The 17,529-nt window shown below is 38.0% G+C and overlaps 1 non-coding gene across 1 annotated transcript; it reads left to right on the forward strand.

Annotated features, from left to right (window-relative positions):
• The first annotated feature begins 2,856 nt into the window (after window positions 1–2,856).
• TRNAC-ACA (transfer RNA cysteine (anticodon ACA)) lies at window positions 2,857–2,929 on the forward strand. The gene has a single exon. It is a non-coding gene; the product is annotated as a tRNA-Cys (tRNA).
• Window positions 2,930–17,529: the final 14,600 nt, after the last annotated feature.

Here is a 17,529-nt window from a genome sequence, read left to right on the forward strand (position 1 = left end):
AGACCCTGCTACTGGGAAAGACTGAAAGTAGGAGAAGAGAGTGACAGAGGATGAGATGGTTGTATGGCATCACCAATTCATTGAACATGAACTTGGGAAATCTCTGGGAGATGGTGAGGGACACAGAAGCCTGGCATTGTGCATTTCACGGGGTCACAAAGAGTTGGACACGACCTGTCAACTGAACAACCACAGCAACAACAACAACAACAACAGCAAAATGCAAAGTATCCTAAGGAAGTTGAATCTAGCAAGCCATGGAAGAATGCAGTATAGTGCATAGTGTCCATTTATGCCATCTTCTTTTGAGGTTGATCAATGACAGGAAATGGTCCACACATCAATCTAAATCTTTGCTATAGTGCATGCAAAGCCTCCATCTGTTTATCCACATACAACTTCTGTTGGCAATTTGCTTGTCTCCATAATTCAACAAACTTTCTTTGACTCTCTTCCATTAGTCTATCTTCTTTTCTATTTTAGGATAAAGTACTATAATTACTATAGTACATACATATTTATAATAATTTTAACATTGAAAAAGCTGTGATCAATTGTTCTAAAGAAGGATTTGTGGTTGTTGTTGGCCATAGTACTCTGGCCATAAAGTATAATAGGTTTCTAGTAGTTTAGATTAACTCTCCTTTTTCCCTGTAAGCCTTGTAACTTTAGGTGTGCAATGTAATGATGACATATTGTAAACTTTTCAGAAATGTATTATGAGCTATAGCAGATGCTTCTACCTCTAAATACACATTTTCATCAAAATGTAAAACATGAAAATAATGTTTTAACGCTATTATTAATTGCCGACAAAAGTTCATATAGTCAAAGGTATGGTTTTTCCAGTAGTCATGTATGGATGTGAGAGTTGGACTGTAAAGAAGGTGTTGAGCACCAAAGAATTGATACTTTCAAATTGTGGTGCTGGAGAAAACTCTTGAGGGTCTCTCAAACAGCAAGGAGATCAAACTAGTCAATCCTAAAGGAAATCAACCCTGAATATTTATCGGAAGGACTGATGCTGAAGCTGAAGCTCCAATACTTTGGTCACATGAGGTGAAGAGCTGACTCATTGGAAAAGACCCTGATGCTGGGAAAGATTGAAGGTAGGAGGAGAAGGGGATGACAGAGGATGAGATTGTTGGATGGCATAGTTGACTAATGGACATGAGTTTGAGCAGACTCTGGGAGCTAGTGAAGGATAGGGAAGCCTGGTATGCTTCAGTCCATGGGGTCTCAAAGAACCGGACATGACTGAGCAACTGAACAACAACAATAGTGTCATATATTTGTAAAGGCATTTACAATCTTCAGACTGCTTCTGTGAGAGGAGTCTTTCAAAGGTCAAAAGTAGATTTACCTTCCTCATGTAATATGATCAGTAAATCTTAATTTTTAATTTAGATGATATATTTGTAAAAATAAATAGAATTAATTGAGAAGTTGCAGCTAGTTGAGAGATAGTACAATATGGTATAAGAATACAGATTCTGTATCAACACTTCCTGGATCAAATATTAGCTCTGCCATAACTTGGGCAGCTCATTTAACTTCTTTGTTCCTTAGTTTTCTTATTTGTAAAATGGAAGTATAATAATGTTTACCTCCTAGTGCTATTGTAAGGATTAAATATGTTAAAATACTTTATACTTAATAATGTGTGTTAGTTGCTCAGTCGTGTCTGACTCTTTGTGCCCCATGGACTGTAGCCCGCTAGGCATCTCTATTCATGGAATGCTCCAGGTAAGAATACTGGAGTGGGTAGCCCTTCCCTTCTCCAGGGCATCTTCTCAACCCAGGAATCAAACCTGGGTCTCCTGCATTGCTGGTAGATTCTTTACCATCTAAGCCACCAGGGAACTTAATAACACTTAGTATTATTTTGCTTTAAAATACAACTAACTGATCAAATTGTCATACAATATTTATTTTATGAGAGGGTAGGCATTTCTTGAAAGTAGTATCTATGTCATATATGTGTTATATTCTCAGTGTATTAAAATAGGTAAGTTCCAATTAATACTGGTTAAGTTGGATTTAATTCTTTGATTACCCTTTGTTTTTCTTTGACTGGAAAATTTGTTTGTAGATTAGGTTCTTCCAAAGATAATCACTTTTCTTCTTGTGTAATCTATACTATTTAAAAATATTTTAAATTTTAATTCATTTTAGAATTCTTTATCTTATCATTGAAATAAAGAAGAACAACAAATAAGTATCAAATGGTGAATTAGCAGAGGGAAAAAAGCTGAAAGATCTGAAGGCTAACAGCAGTAAGATTTTTGGATATAAAAGTTTTAGGACCAAAGAAACAACAGTCTCAACTTTTATAGGTAGCTAAAATGTCATAGTCAACAAATGCTTTTTAGTCAAACACTGCTGGATGCTGAGGAATCAGGAAAAACAGGCCCCTTTGCCGAAAAGCTTAGGATACTATAAAAGGGATGAGACACCTATATACTACCTGAAAAATAACACAGGAATCATAAATTTGAATATGAATATACAATAGATAGCTCACCAGATTGGGTTCTGATCTTCAGTCTCTCCAAGCAACCTCATCTATAAAAAAGAAGTAGTTAGGTTAAAGTTCCTTCAAATTGTGAAAATCTAGAACTTAATGTCTGTTAATAGATCCTTTAATTTGTGTGCTTTGAAATTCAACAGGCTTCTCAGTCAACAGGCATTGTCTCATATTTCTCATCAAATTATCTTTTCTACTCATCAAATAACAAAAGACTATAATGGATTTGTCAACAAGTAGATTAGTAACTTTCAAGGTAATGGTAGTAGCAAATAGATGTCATTACAAAGCTTTACAGAGGGAATTGGCAATATATTCTAGATAGGACTTCCCTGGTGGCTCAGACGGTAAAGCGTCTGCCTACAATGCAGGAGACCCAGGTTCAATCCCTGGGTCAGGAAGATCTCCTGGAGAAGGAAATGGCAACCCATTCCAGTATTCTTGCCTGGAAAATCCCATGGACGGAGAAGCCTGGTAGGCTACAGTCCATGGGGTTGCAAAGAGTCAGCCATGACTCAGCGACTTCACTTTCTTTCTTTCTTTCTAGATAAGACATCTTAGTTTACTTCTCTGTAGATCAGTAAAACATTATTTCTCCCTGTTAGTCATGGAATACAACCATATTCCCATTCTGTATTAAGGAGAGAATTATGAATTAATACATTCATATTAATAATATTTAAGTAGATCACCTCTGTTTAACTTCAGTACCTCCAAGTATATTTCTGAATTGGTTTATGGTTTCTGTTTTTATCTTTTATAGAGAATGGTATCTCTTATAGGTTCAACATATCACCCCTCCTGGTGAGAACTGCACAATTCTGTAAATGTATTTTAAAAAGCATTGATCTGTACACTTGAAAACAGGTGAATTTTATGGTATACAAATTACAGTAAGTTTGTTTAAAAAATAATAAAGCTAAAATATACCTAAGAACCATAAAAGTCATCTCTATTTATATACTAGAGATGCTTACAGTTTTCACAAGGGCCAGAGTCCTGTAATAGCAGTCTTGGAAAATCTTCTATGGACTGCTCTGTGTGATCTGTTGTTTCAGTTATGTCCAGTTCTTTTTGACTCTGTGGACTGTAGCCTGCCAGGCTCCTCTGTCCTTGGGATTCTCCAGGCAAAAATACTGGAGTGGATTGCTATGTCCTCCTCCAGGGGGTCTTCCCGCCCCGGGATCAAACATGCGTCTCCTGCATTGGTGGGCAGATTCTTTACCACTGAGCCATCAGGGAAGCCCTCTTCTATGAATTGTTTATCTCTATATTACAGAGACTCTTTATAAAGTAATTTTGAAATAATACTTAATTAAAAACAAAACCAAACAGTTCAATTAATACATTAGGTTTTTTTTTAAATTTTCTCACTGCATGATAAAGAATTTTTTCTTTTGAAATTATAAACGTTTTAGACACAAAAGCCTAAATCTTCATTTGCTTTTAATTTTAAAAAAGCTAGAATGTAGACCACAATTTTAGATATTATTTTCTTTTTGTTTCATGTCCCAAGAAGTGCGTTGGCTTATATGTCTCTTAATCCTACCTCTGCTACCAAGTAGGGTGACCTCAAGAATGTTTCATAAATTGTAATCTTTCCTGCCAATAAAAAGGCAGTAATAAAGGTAAAGTTTCTTCACTAATTTGTTAGGAATGCTAAATGAGTCAATACATGTTAAGTCATTTTGAAGAGTGCCTCTCAGATAAGAAACATTCACTAAACATATATTATTACTACATTTTACTTACCAAAAGGTGAATTATTTTCTGAACTCTTTTGTGCATGGGAACTCTATTAGAAACCATTTAATTGTGGTGTTCTGCTCATTTTAGAAATGTGTGAAGTAAAAGGTAGATACATCTGATTCTAACCAGACATGAAAATGTAGGCTATGTTCTTTTAATGGGCAAAACTGTACATTGAAACTGAAATAACTTTGTCTAATAGCTTTTATTATATGATGTGTGAAAGGACTTGCTACAGTGGGAATCTCATGGGCATTACTTAGCATGGTATAGTTCCCTCCCTCTTCTTTGCAGCACTGTGAGGTTGCTGGTGTTGTCTACAACTTTACAACTAAAAACTTGTGAAGGCAGCGACTTCCCAGGTGGCTCAGTGCTAAAGAATCTGCTTGCCAATGCAAGAGACTCAGGAGAAGGGGGATTCTATCCTACAGTGGGGGAGACTCCCTGGAGGAGGGCATCGCAACTCACTCCAGTATTCATGCCTGGAGAATCCCATGGACAGAGGAGCTTTGCAGGCTACAGTATATGGGGTCGCAAAAGAGTCATACAGGACTGAGCAACTGAGCACTCGTAGTGATGGTCAGGGTATGGACAGTGGTGGGAGGATGAACTGTGTCCTTAAGGAGGCCTATTATGTGTGGGGTAATGTGCTAGGCATAATATTTTTTAAATTTTATTTACTTATTTTTTGGCTCTGCTGGGTCTCAGTTGCTCCATGCAGGCTTTCTCTTTTTGTGGCAAGTGGTGCTACTTTCTAGTTGTGGTATGCTGACTCTCATTGCAATGGCTTCTCTCGTTGTGGAGTACAGGCTCTAGAGCACAGGCTCAGTAGCTGTGGTGCACAGGGTTAGTTGCTATGCAGCATGTGAGATCTTCTCAAAACAGGGATTGAACCCATGTCCATCAGCAGGCAGATTCTTTACCACTGGTCAACTGGGAAGTTTCTATGGATGACAAAACTATAGATGAAGATATTGGCTCAGTCAGGAAGCTAGATAACAGAGACAGGGCTCAGCTGCCAAAGCAACTCTTCCTATCCTCACAACCCTGTCTTTTCCAGATATCAGGCACACAATTAGATACGTTGAAACAGTTAGTTCTTTACTGTTTGAGATAAGTTGCAAGCTAAGTCTTCCTTTGGTGGCTTAGAATCTGGTAAAGAATCTGCCTGAAATGCAGGAGATCTGGGTTCGATCCCTGGGTTGGGAAGATCCCTTGGAGGAGGAAATGGAAACCCACTCCAGTATTCTTGCCTGGATAATCTCATGGACAGAGGAACCTAGTGGGCTATAGTCCATGGGGTAGCAAAGAATCAGATATGACTGAGTGACTAACACTTTCACCAATCCTTACTTCCTCCAGGAAGACTTAGTGTGACATCTGGGTACAGCCTGTGTCTCTTCTTTCTTAATTTTGAAAAATTCCCTTCATCCAGGATTTATAGTTCATTTTAATGGAGTTCTCTGCAGCCCACATTTTCCTGTTTAAATTTTTCCTCTGACAAGTAATAGTGTATAAATGTAATAATAGATATTAGTTGTGACAACTGCATTGAAATAATTTTTATGACAAAATTACTTCTAAATTATTTTTTGGTAGTGCTTGGATTTGCAGCTTAATATTATATAATTAATCTAAGGAATTAGATTTGTCTGTGGTTACAAAAACAGTTAAGGGAATGGGACGCATAAGATAATGATCAAATTGTTTAATTTAAAAAGGATAAATTAATTTATATTTATATATATAATTATATATACTTTATAAATTTAAAGAGGATAAATTAATAGAGCCAGAATAGGTTTTTCCCCCCACCACAAAACACTGTTTTAATCAAGTTCCTTCCTAATTCAAAAATTATCAATAACATCCAATCACTTTAAAGTGCAAGCCATTTATATTGTCTTCAAGTTATTCATGTGCTTCTCCAGCCACATCTCCCATAGCCTTTCTCAACAACTTTCTGTACAACCCACCGTCTGTCAAAAGACCTGGTACATTTCCACCTCTTTCATTTCACGCACTGTTTTATTTCATTGCCATATCCCACATTTGTCTTCTCATTTGACTATGTGCCTCTTACTCCTCTTTCAAACCGCACCTCCTTCATGAAGAGCCTTCCTTGCCGTTTTTTCTTCTGAGCTCCTACATACTTACTGTAGCTACTGCTTACATGATGCTGTGCCATACTATGTAGCTTTAGTTGTGTCCAACACTTTGTGGCCCTATAGACTGTAGCCCGCCAGACTCCTCTGTCCATGGGATTCTCTAGGCAAGAATACTGGAGTGCAATTAGGGATTAATAGTAAATCCTGTCATTTCTAGAAAGGGAAAATGAAACCCAGAAAAGTTAAGTGATATGACATGACAACCTTCTGACTGAGCTCATTTAAAATGAGTCTCAGTTTAACTGAGCAAGCAGGTATTGAATGCCTGTGATGTGGAAAGCATGAGGCTCAGACCTTCTGGGATGCCAAGTGAATAAGATAATCTATACCCTTGAAATATGAGTTATATACTTTTGGAACAAGGCATGCTATACTTAAAATTAAAATAAAAGAATAAAAGTTATTGTCTGATACTTTCTAGCTCTAGATATGACTCTCAAGGACAATTTGCAGACATCAGGAAAAGATTGATGTCAACACTTAGGAAAGATTTCAGTTTGGGTCAATTTGTCAACAGATTGAGAAGTTCATGTCTCAGAGAGTTATATATCAACTTGGTTAGTCCAGAGTACACAGATTTTTGATCAAAAACATTGAGATGTTGCTTCGAAGGTACTTTTTAGAGATTATCATTCAAATCAGTAGACTGAATAGATTATGTTCCATAAAGTGAGTGGGCCTCATCTACTAGTGCTGTACTTAGTAATGTCTGACACTTTGTGACCCCATGGACAGTAGCCTGCCAGGCTTCTCTGTCCATGGGGATTCTCTAGGCAAGAATATTGGAGTGAGTTGCCATGCCCTCTTCCAGGGGATCTTCCCAACCCAGGGATTGAACCCAGGTCTCCTGCATTGCAGGCAGATTCTTTACCATCTGAGCCACCAGGGAAGCCCTCATCTACTAGTTGAAGGCCTTTAATAGAAAAGGATTGATATCCCCTAAAGAAGGGAGAATTCTGAGTATAGTCTGCCTTTGAACTCAAACTGCAGCATCCAACATTTCCTGTGTCTCCAACCTTCCAGCCTACCCTGTTGATTTTGGACTTTCTAGCCTCCACAATTCCATGAGTCAATTTCCTCAAATTAATCTCTCTCTGTCTCTCTCTCATACAACATTCCCCTTCTATACATCCTTTTGATTGTTTCTCTGGAGAACTCTGACTAATACAGCAAAGGCCCCTTTCAGATCTATCTGCTGGTGATTCACATATGAAATGTAATTTCTCCTTCAAATCTGTGGTTCAACCACGTTTGTACACAAATCTTTGTCTGTGTTAGTTTGTATCTTAGTTTGTATCCTTGAAGTGGAATCACTGCATCAAGAGATATGAATATTTTCAAGATCCTTGATACTTATCTAGATCCTATAAAACATCATAGGGCTTTATGGCCTGCTCCTTGCATTTATAATTTTTGAATTTGAATAACATAGAAGAAATAATTATAGAATGTTTGCAATTTGCATAATCTCATTTATTTTACTTCTCTTTCTTCTCTGTGAGATTCCCCCAACCTTTCATTCTATGCTTTCATGTATAAAGTTGGTAGCAATACTAGTCTGTGGGTATCAATTTTTTTTCCCCATAGGCCTTAATCTTCTTGCTTGTTGTGCAAAAGAAACCATGGTCAAAAGCCATTCATATGAGAAATTAGTAGCTCCTAAAATATTGCTGGAGCAAAAAAGAATTTTCCAGTCTGTAAGATAGCATACCCTTGCAAAAAGTTTAATTCATTTCTCCTGAAAGCTGGATTTTCATTTTAACTGAACACCGACCTGAATGTGCCATGCACATTCTCTATGCATTTCTATTATTAAAGTTTGGATTCATTTAATCCCCATTAATTTATTCAGCAAATATTTACTTAGTTTATTTGTGGGCACTGTTCAGGCACTGAGGATAAAGCATGAACAAAATAGACTTTTCTCTGCTTTGTGGAGCATACTTTCTAGAAGAAAGAGGAGAATGCCACCGCTAAACAGACCAAACTTTTAAAACTTCAGTCCAAAAAATTTAAAAAAATAATATGAAGGTATACAGAATATTTGGAATTACAAAATAGGGATGACTAACAGCCCATTTTTGTTCTCTTATTTTGCCTTAGTTACAGGGACCATGGAAATGTTTGTATGTGTGATCGTTGTGACAAATGGCCCTTGGAGGGACCTAGATTACACTCTGAATCTGCTAGTCCTCTCTTGACTATCATGGCCTTCCAGAAGGCCAGAAGACCAGCCCTAATGATGCAACAAGTAAGCATTTTGGACATAAAGCTTTTAAGGAAGATTTTAGTACATTTTGTTTTAAATTACAAAACTGAATTATGTTCACTGTGTTTTTGTTGTTCAATCACTAACTTATATCCAACTCTTTGCAACACCATGGACTGCAGCATGCCAGGCTTCCCTGTCCATCACTATTTCCAGGAGTTTGCTCAAACTCATGTTCATTATAAAAATTTCATAAGATAGAGACTCAGTAAGAAAGAAAAATTGACAGTCTAGGTCACCATTGAAAGAGAACTGCTGCTAACACTTTAATATATTAAAATAGAGTAAATAAAATATGTACATATAAATGTACATACTTTAAAAATCAGGCTTGTGTTGTACGTAGTATTCTGTAGCATCTGTTTTTACTTAAAACTATGTTACAGAACTTTTTTCTGTCTTGAAGTATTTTCCCAGAACATGATATTGAATGGATATAAAAGTGCTCTAATGGACATAACCCATGTGCTATTGTTGAACATTTAAACTGTTTATCTCGTCACAGCATCTCTGATCATTTCCTCAAGATAAATTCACAGAAGTAAAAGTGTTGGGTCAAAATGAAGGCACATTTTTATTATTCATGATCCCAATGAACAGACTATATCAATTTATACTCCTGCCAGCAATGTATGCAAACACCAAAGAAGTTATGTTTATTTTTTAAAGCCAACTAAAGTTAACAGGTAAGATGAACAGGCAAATCAGGGCTGTGCATTCCCACAGGTCTCACGCAGTGGGACTCATTGTCTTTGGACAAGGCTGTCTGTTCAGGTAAGAACTGGTTGTATTCATTGTCTTCAAGTCCATGTTCTGGTGCAGCAGATTGGTTGTTGGGTGGGCTGTGTGTGGTATTTTACAAGATTTAGGCCTTCTTCTAGCTCTGGCCTGCGCTGACTCGGTCAGCGAAATCCCTTTCTTGGCACGAAGCTGCCAGAGTCAGAGACTCTTTGCTGGCTTCTGTGTTACCTGTATGTAAAGCTTGCTGCTGCTGCTGCTAAGTCGCTTCAGTCGTGTCCGACTCTGTGCGACCCCATAGACGGCAGCCCACCAGGCTCCACCGTCCCTGGGATTCTCCAGGCATGAATACTGGAGTGGGTTGCCATTTCCTTCTCCAGCGCATGAAAGGGAAAAGTGAAAGTGAAGTCACTCAGTCGTGTCCGAGTCTTAGCGACCCCATGGACTGTAGCCTACCAGGCTCCTCCGTCCATGGGATTTTCCAGGCAAGAGTACTGGAGTGGGGTGCCATTGCCTTCTCTGATGTAAAGCTTAGAAACCTCTATTTCCTTTGGAGTTTCTCTTTTGTTCCAGGCATCAGAGAAGTGATGGTTTCCTGTTCTATGGAGGCTCTGGAAGCCTTTCAGTCTTCCCAGGGGGACAGGTCATTTCCCTACTTAACGACACTCCAGTGACTCTCTGTGCTGTTTATTTATTTATTTATTTTTATTTTTTATTTTTTTCTCTGTGCTATTTAAAACAAAGTAAATTTCCCTGTGGTGGAAAACATTCCTCCAATGACATCTCTGACTCTTGCTCAGTATCCTCCAGCCCCACAGATTCCTTTTCAGCCCCTTGATTTTTTCAAGGGCATTCTGACCTCACACTCTTTGTACTTGCAATTCTTTATCACTTTTTTCTCATATCTTTACTTCTGGGTTATACTCCTTCTGATATAAGTATCTAAAAATAGTTCCCCTCCATTATTGCACTCATCACTGTGTACATTGTTTTTAAGAATTCTTCTCAGTATTCAGCATTATTTGAAATCATATTATTTATGTTTTTGTTTTTTTTTTTTCTTGTTTATTGTCTGTCTCCTCTTGCTGGAATACAAACTCCTTGAGGGCAGAGGTCTCCTGTGGCTTGTTCGTTGTCAAATCTCTCTATGCTTGGCACTGAGCTAAATACAATAAATACACATTGAGTGAGTGAAGGAAAGAAGGAGTAAAAGAGATGAACTGCTTCTGGGTGGGTAAGACAATCCACTTTCCCCTCATTGCACTCACATTGACACAGCAAATTTATCCTTTAGTGAGATATATGCACTCAGTCTCCTGTCCAGCTCCTAGCAGAGTGACATTCAGATGTGCATTAAAAATATCTCAGTCTCATGTGTCTGATGTCTTCAATTCTTTATGTTGAGGTGAAAGGTCAGATATTAGGAGTCTTACCCTTACTAATAGAGATAATTTTTGCATAATCTTGTGCAAAGTTAGAGTTGTCCCAGATCCCAATACTGATCTGACAATGTGTTTAAGGAGCTAAATTCATACACAATTTTCTTAGCTATTTAATTCTTTTTATTTTTACATGAAAAAAATCTTTACATTAATTATGCTTTGGGGGTCTCAGTTCACTTACTATTCACCTAATTTACTCTCCAATTTAAAAAAAAGATTAAGAAAATATAATACACCTAAGGTCCTAAGGAAGTTGTTTGGCACATGACAAGCTTCCAAAACAGATTAATTCTCTCTTCAGGAGTATTCCTGTCTCTGTCTCTTTCTCTCTCTTACTTTATTTCTAAAAAGATGAAGAATGAAAAAACCTAAAAGTGTGTTAGAATGGTGTATGGGGAGAGGAAGTTAATATTCTTCTTTCAATTATCTCTTTATTAAATAATTTATTACCTTTGTTTCCAGTATTTTCTCTTTCAAAATTTGATAAATTGGGAAACTCATATGCACAACAGTTGGAGAATAGTTAAGAAGAATGTATTTATATACTGTCTGGATTCTGCTTGCTAATCACAATGTGGTTTGGTAAACACTTGGGAATACCAATTATTGTTGTTAAACAAGAGGTTTCAACTTGGTGGCTCCTGAGTATAATGGCATCAAGGAAAATATAGTTGATTGATAAACTCAGGTTATTTTACATATATTCAAAAAGTCTTATTTCTGATTCTCTCAAAAATAATACTAATAATCGGGAACTCTGGCAACATTGACCCATAGTTCTAAATGACAATATTTGGCTAGAGATGAGTAGTGCCAGATTTGTCTATCTAGGGTGTGTGGTTGGCTGTCATATTCATTTTCATTTGACTTTGCTTATTTATGTCACGTTCTTAGCTCTGAAGATGTCAGAGCCTGCTGCTCTTGGATGACATGATCTCCTAAGTGTCTTCATCCCTGACACCCCCCAACACCTCACTCATCTGCCCCCAGCTTTACTTCTTTCTGGCACTCCCATGAGAAAATGCGGCTGTTCTGTGCCTTGTGCACTAGGATCTGTCTATACCATGGGTGATGGCTGTGGTTTGTCTTTGTGTCCAAGTTGAGGCGAGAAGCTTGAGAGAAAAAAAGAGGGGAGGGAGTTACAAAGACTTGAGAGGAAATGATAGAGAAGGGAAATTAACCAGCATTTGGCTTTTCTCCCTCATCTGTCTGACCAAGTTCATGTTGACTCTGTCTGTATTTAATTTATAATGTGCCACTCATTTATAATAGGGTTCAACAGTCTGAGTCCCCCTCCAATTTTGGCTGTGTTAGGAACTGGAGAATGAGTAATAGCTTTATTATTAAAAAGAAATAAAAAGGAAGCCAAAATTATAGTAATGTATTTTTTCAAGAAAATCATTTTAGTGTGTGTTGAGAAAAGCAAAATTTCAGACATATTTGAAAGAGATGATTAGGAATCAAAAGGTGGATTATATTTAACAACCAAATGGGAATAATGACTTTGGGAACTCGAGAGACTGAGGAGAAAACTGACAAGGATGCATTAAGCTGCTCTTCAGTAGCAGCGTGGATGTGTTCATGGCAAACGAGGACAGTGTCTGAAAGAAAGGAAATGAAGGTCTTATCGTAGAAGCCAAAAAGATTTCATTTTTGTTTTCCTCCGAATTATTATTATTAGCTGTGACGGATGATGAGGGACCACTTAACATTCTCTTCAAAGAATAATCATCAACCACTTCTCTGGCCCGATCTCCCATGGACTAACATGACAAAGACAGAATTCTGCCCTAATTCTTAAAAGAACAGGAAAACACTGATGTCATCCGTTTGTTTAATTCTAGAAAATCTTTCCCTGAAGTCTGTTTTTGCACTGCCAAACTGGGAAGGGATGTCTGGGGGAGTAATTAAAGGCTTTAAACATGAAAGAATGAGAAATTCTTATTGCAGCCTGGGGACTCAGTGAGAATAATGGGAACCAAGGGATGTTGAGATGGGCAAGCCAACGTCAATGTGAAAACATGTCAGCATCGTTGAGTTGTTTGAAGTTGGTGCCTAAGAGAATCGGCAGCTTCAGTTTACCTTTCACAATCTATGCTAGCAAATCAGTATTTGAAACAAGATGGTCAGAGACAGAGTAATGTCAGCACAAGAGAACAGATTCCTTGAGGGCTTGGGCTGCTTCCTGTTGATTACAGGTTGGTGCAGATAATGCACTTAAAATCTTTCCTTAGAACGTTTACATTTAGAGCAGCTAGAGTTACTGTGGGCTTCCCTGTTTGCCCAGTGGTAAAGAATGTGCCTGCCAATGCAGGAGATGCAGGTACAATCCCGGGATGGGGAAGATCCCCCGGAGAAGGAAATGGCAACCCACTCCAGTATTGTTGCCTGGGAAATCCCAAGGACAGAGGAGCCTGGTGGGCTACAGTCCATGGGGCCATACTTTTATGACTTGAATATAAACTGTGTATTGTAAAAATATTATTCTATAATGCTTATTTGACATACATATATGTGAAAATTCTCAGGCAATTTAGGCTGGACGTAATAAAAACTGAAGTCATTATTTGTTTTTCCCCTACTTCATTGGTTGATGCCCCACCTCCCCATTTCCTTTACTGGTCCTTCCTCTCTTCATAACCCATATACATATGCTTGATTCAGAGACTTCTTACTTCTGAGGTGAAAGCACTGAGGTTCATGATTTTAATAATGTATATACTGTGACTTCTACATTCATAACTGCAGTGTCAACCCAACCTGAATTCTGGATTTTTACATTCAACTGCTTACCCAACATCTTCACTTTTCTATATATCACCTTTTCAATATCTAATAGACACCTCAAAGAGTACAAATTAGCACACTGTTGAATGTAAACTCAGTGAAAATTAGAGGCTTTATCTAAAAGTGGTAGGTAGATAGTAAAAGCATGCTAAATATTTGTTGAATGTATTATAACTGACTGTCCTAATTTATCCCCAAGTCTGCATTTTATTCTGTACCTTTTTTAATTTTAATCAAATGTATTGTTATCCATCCGGCTGGCAAAGGTAGAAAACTTGGTCTTTCTCATTCTTCCTATGTCTCACCTTCCACATCAAATCAGTCCTTAAACCCTCTGAATTATCCCTGAGAAAATTATCTGTAATCCATTTCTTTCTATTACAATTGTTACTATAAATTATCTCTCTAACCAAAGTATTAGACCTTTTGTCATGGCCTGAGTAGTGTTCTTCCAATCTTATATGTTGAAGCCCTAATCACTCGTACCTCAGAATGTGACTGTGTTTGGAGACAGGGGCTCTAAAGAGGAAATCAAATTAAAATAAAGCAGTTAGGGAGGGCCCTACCCCGATCTGATTTTTGTTGTTTTTATAGAAAGGGGATGTTAAGACACATAAATAGACTTCATGGATGTGGGTGCCTGGAGGAAAGACCATGTGAGGATACAGTGAGAAGGCAGTCGTCTGCAAGCCAAAGAGGCCTCAGGAGAAACCAAACCTGCAGACACCTTGATCTTGGACTAGCCCCGACAGCTATGAAAAAATAAATTTCTCTTGTTTAAGCCACACAGTCTGTGGTAGTTGGTTATGTCAGCCTTAGCAAACTAATATATCTTCCCTAAAAAGATTCTCTAGTCATCCCTAGTAAGATTTCATTTTCTACCTATCTATCTATGATAGACTGGGGGGAAAAGGAAAATAAATAAATAAAAATAATTACAGCTTTAAGGATTAGCAGAAAGGAACTATTCTTATTTTTGTAGATAGAAAAATGGTATGAGGAAGAACTACTTCCCAGAGCCGGTAACATTTTATGTTATGAGCATTTATAATGGAATAAACAAAGGGGAAAAAACAGCTACAAGTTCTTTTTTAATATATATTTTACTTTGCATTTCTATTCTATGCTAAGGGTAGTAAGTTTGGATGCTGAACAGAAGGAATACAATCTAGTGAATTCTGAACAACTGTCCCCTTCTTAGTCTCAATATATATGGAGATCTTGTGTACTTCCCATAAGGAAAATATTGCAGAGGGTACACATGTATCATAAGCATTTTTTAAAAAGAGAAATCTATCTTTATTCTGAAAATTATCTTCACAAAGTTGAAATTCTGACTTCTCTATACCATTGAAAGATTTTCTTTTTCCATAGCTCTGAAGATTATCGACCTGAATCATAAGTGTTTTTAAGTAGGGGGTCTTATGGAAAGAATACCTGATATCTCTAATATTATGGCTCAGTGAGTAAACACACCCATCTGCCTATTAATTATCTCACAAAAGGACACATTGCTTTTGTTTTTAATAGAAAGTGTTTTTTGTATAATAATTACAAAGATAGTTAAAGCCTCTAATGCTGTGAATAATACTCCAAGACAGTGGATCATTGAAGAGAACAACTTTCTGAAGTTTCAAATAGCATGAGAACAAATACTTGCAAATATTCTCCCTAAAGATCTTGCAAGACAGGTAAACAACCTGAGCACTCAGCATCCAACAGAATTTCAAACACATGAGAGTTTTTATTTGGGCAACTATGACAATCATTCCTGGAAACCAAAGGGAGCCCACTTTAGCCTGTTCAGCCATATTCCCAGAAGATAGGGGTGCAGAGCCAGGTTCAGCCTCTAAGAAAGCATCACCTGTGGGATAAAAGGTACTGTGGCTGCTTGTGAGAAGTGACTGGCATCAATTGCAGAAAAGGTGCCATTAATTCTGATGGCTATGCCTTTGTGAAAATTGGAGAGTAATCGCTTTATAATGTTGTGTTAGTTTCTGCTGTAAGGCGAAGTGAATCTGCTCTATGTATACATATATCCTCTCCCTATGGAACCTCCCTCCTACCTACCCCCCATCCCATCCCTCTGGGTCATCACAGAGTACAAAAAAATGAGCAGCTAAGAAGCTTGGCAAAGTTATGACAATGAGATGTCAGTCACCAATCCACCCAAGGATGGGTTAAAAGCAGACCTGACAAAATTAATCAGGAGTGATAGAAATCAGATCAGTTGAGTATACAGGGGTTTGGAATGGGCTGCCAATGGCATGAGTGAACTTTCTGGGCTGATGGAAATGTGCTATGCTTTCACTGGGGAGTTGGTTACATGGGAATACATACTTGTCAAAACTCATCCAACTGTACATGAATATGGATGGATTTTATTGTATCTAAATCAAATTACATTAATAGCTCAATACAAATTGATTAGAGATGAAAATCAGAGTTCAGAAAATGACTGGTTTTGGAGGCAGAGTCCTAAGGCAAAGTGGGGAGGCAAAGAGTGTCCTGGAGCTGTCTCCTTTCTGAATCTTACGAACCTCTTGTTCCTCCTGCTGGCCTAGACATAGGGTTCCCTGGAGGGCCCATCAGGCTGCTCGGGCAAAACTTCTCATCTAAAACTTGTCCTCTTTCTTCTTCACAAAATTCTATCCTTGTTTCCCATTGTTCTCTTTCTCTCTATCCTCCTCTCTCCTGCCTTCCTTCCTTCCCTTCTTATCCCTTTTCTCCCATTAAAACCAACTTCCACTGTATGCTGCTGCTGCTGCTGCTAAGTCGTTTCAGTTGTCTCCGACTCTGTGCGACCCCATAGACGGCAGCCCACCAGGCTCCTTCATCCCTGGGATTCTCCACGCAAGAATATTGGAGTGAGTTGCCATTTCCTTCTCCAGTGCATGAAAGTGAAAAGTGAAAGTGGAGTTGCTCAGTAGTGTTTGACTCTTCGAGACCCCCTGGACTGCAGCCTACCAGGCTCCTCCGTCCATGGGGTTTCCCAGGCAAGAGTACTGGAGTGGGGTGCCTTCTCCCTTCCACTGTATAGATGTACCACAATTTCAATGTGTATGGAATCTAGAAATATAGTACTGATGAGTCTATTTGCAGGGCAGCAATGGAGATGCAGACATAGAGAACAGACTTGTGGACCCAGTGTGGGAGGAAGAAGGTGGGACGAATTGAGAGAGTAACATGGAAACATATACATTGCCATATGCAAAATAGATGACAAGTGGGAATTTGCTGTGTGACACAGGGAGCTCAATCCAGTGTTCTGTGACAACTTTAGAGGGGTGGGATAGGGTGGGAGGGTAGTTCAAGACAGAATGTATACCTGTGGCTGATTCATGTTGATTTATGGCAGAAACCAGCACAATATTGTAAAGCAATTATCTTCTAATAAAAAATAAAAAAAAAAAAACTTCTAGAGGGAAAGTTATCTCCAAGGAAGCTATTTATTCTTCCAGACAATGAGAAAAAACTTAAAAAATGAAAACTGAATCAATTAATTTCTTCAGACTTAATAACTGAGTAGATGACTGAAAGAAAGATTTGAGAATGGAGATCTGTTAAAGAGAAGAATTTCACTTATTCCTTCTGGTCTTGCTTAAAGTTGGCAACAGATCTTGGTTTTCATATTCTTTCAAACAACAAAGATGTGTTTGCTGACTCTGTGTCAGGTTTTGCATTCTAGCAATAGAGCAAGGGACAAAACAGATACACATTCCTGTCCTCAAGGAGAAGCACATCTACATCGATCTCTTAGTTATCACCTTAGAATAGAATATTGTCATTTAATGCATCATGTGCATTAGGTCACTTCAGTCGTGTCCGACTCTTTGCAACCCTATGGAC

This window comes from Giraffa tippelskirchi, chromosome 2 (genome assembly GCF_054371585.1).
Source record: "Giraffa tippelskirchi isolate mGirTip1 chromosome 2, T2T-mGirTip1v1.2.pri, whole genome shotgun sequence".
Taxonomy (NCBI): Eukaryota; Metazoa; Chordata; class Mammalia; order Artiodactyla; family Giraffidae; genus Giraffa; species Giraffa tippelskirchi.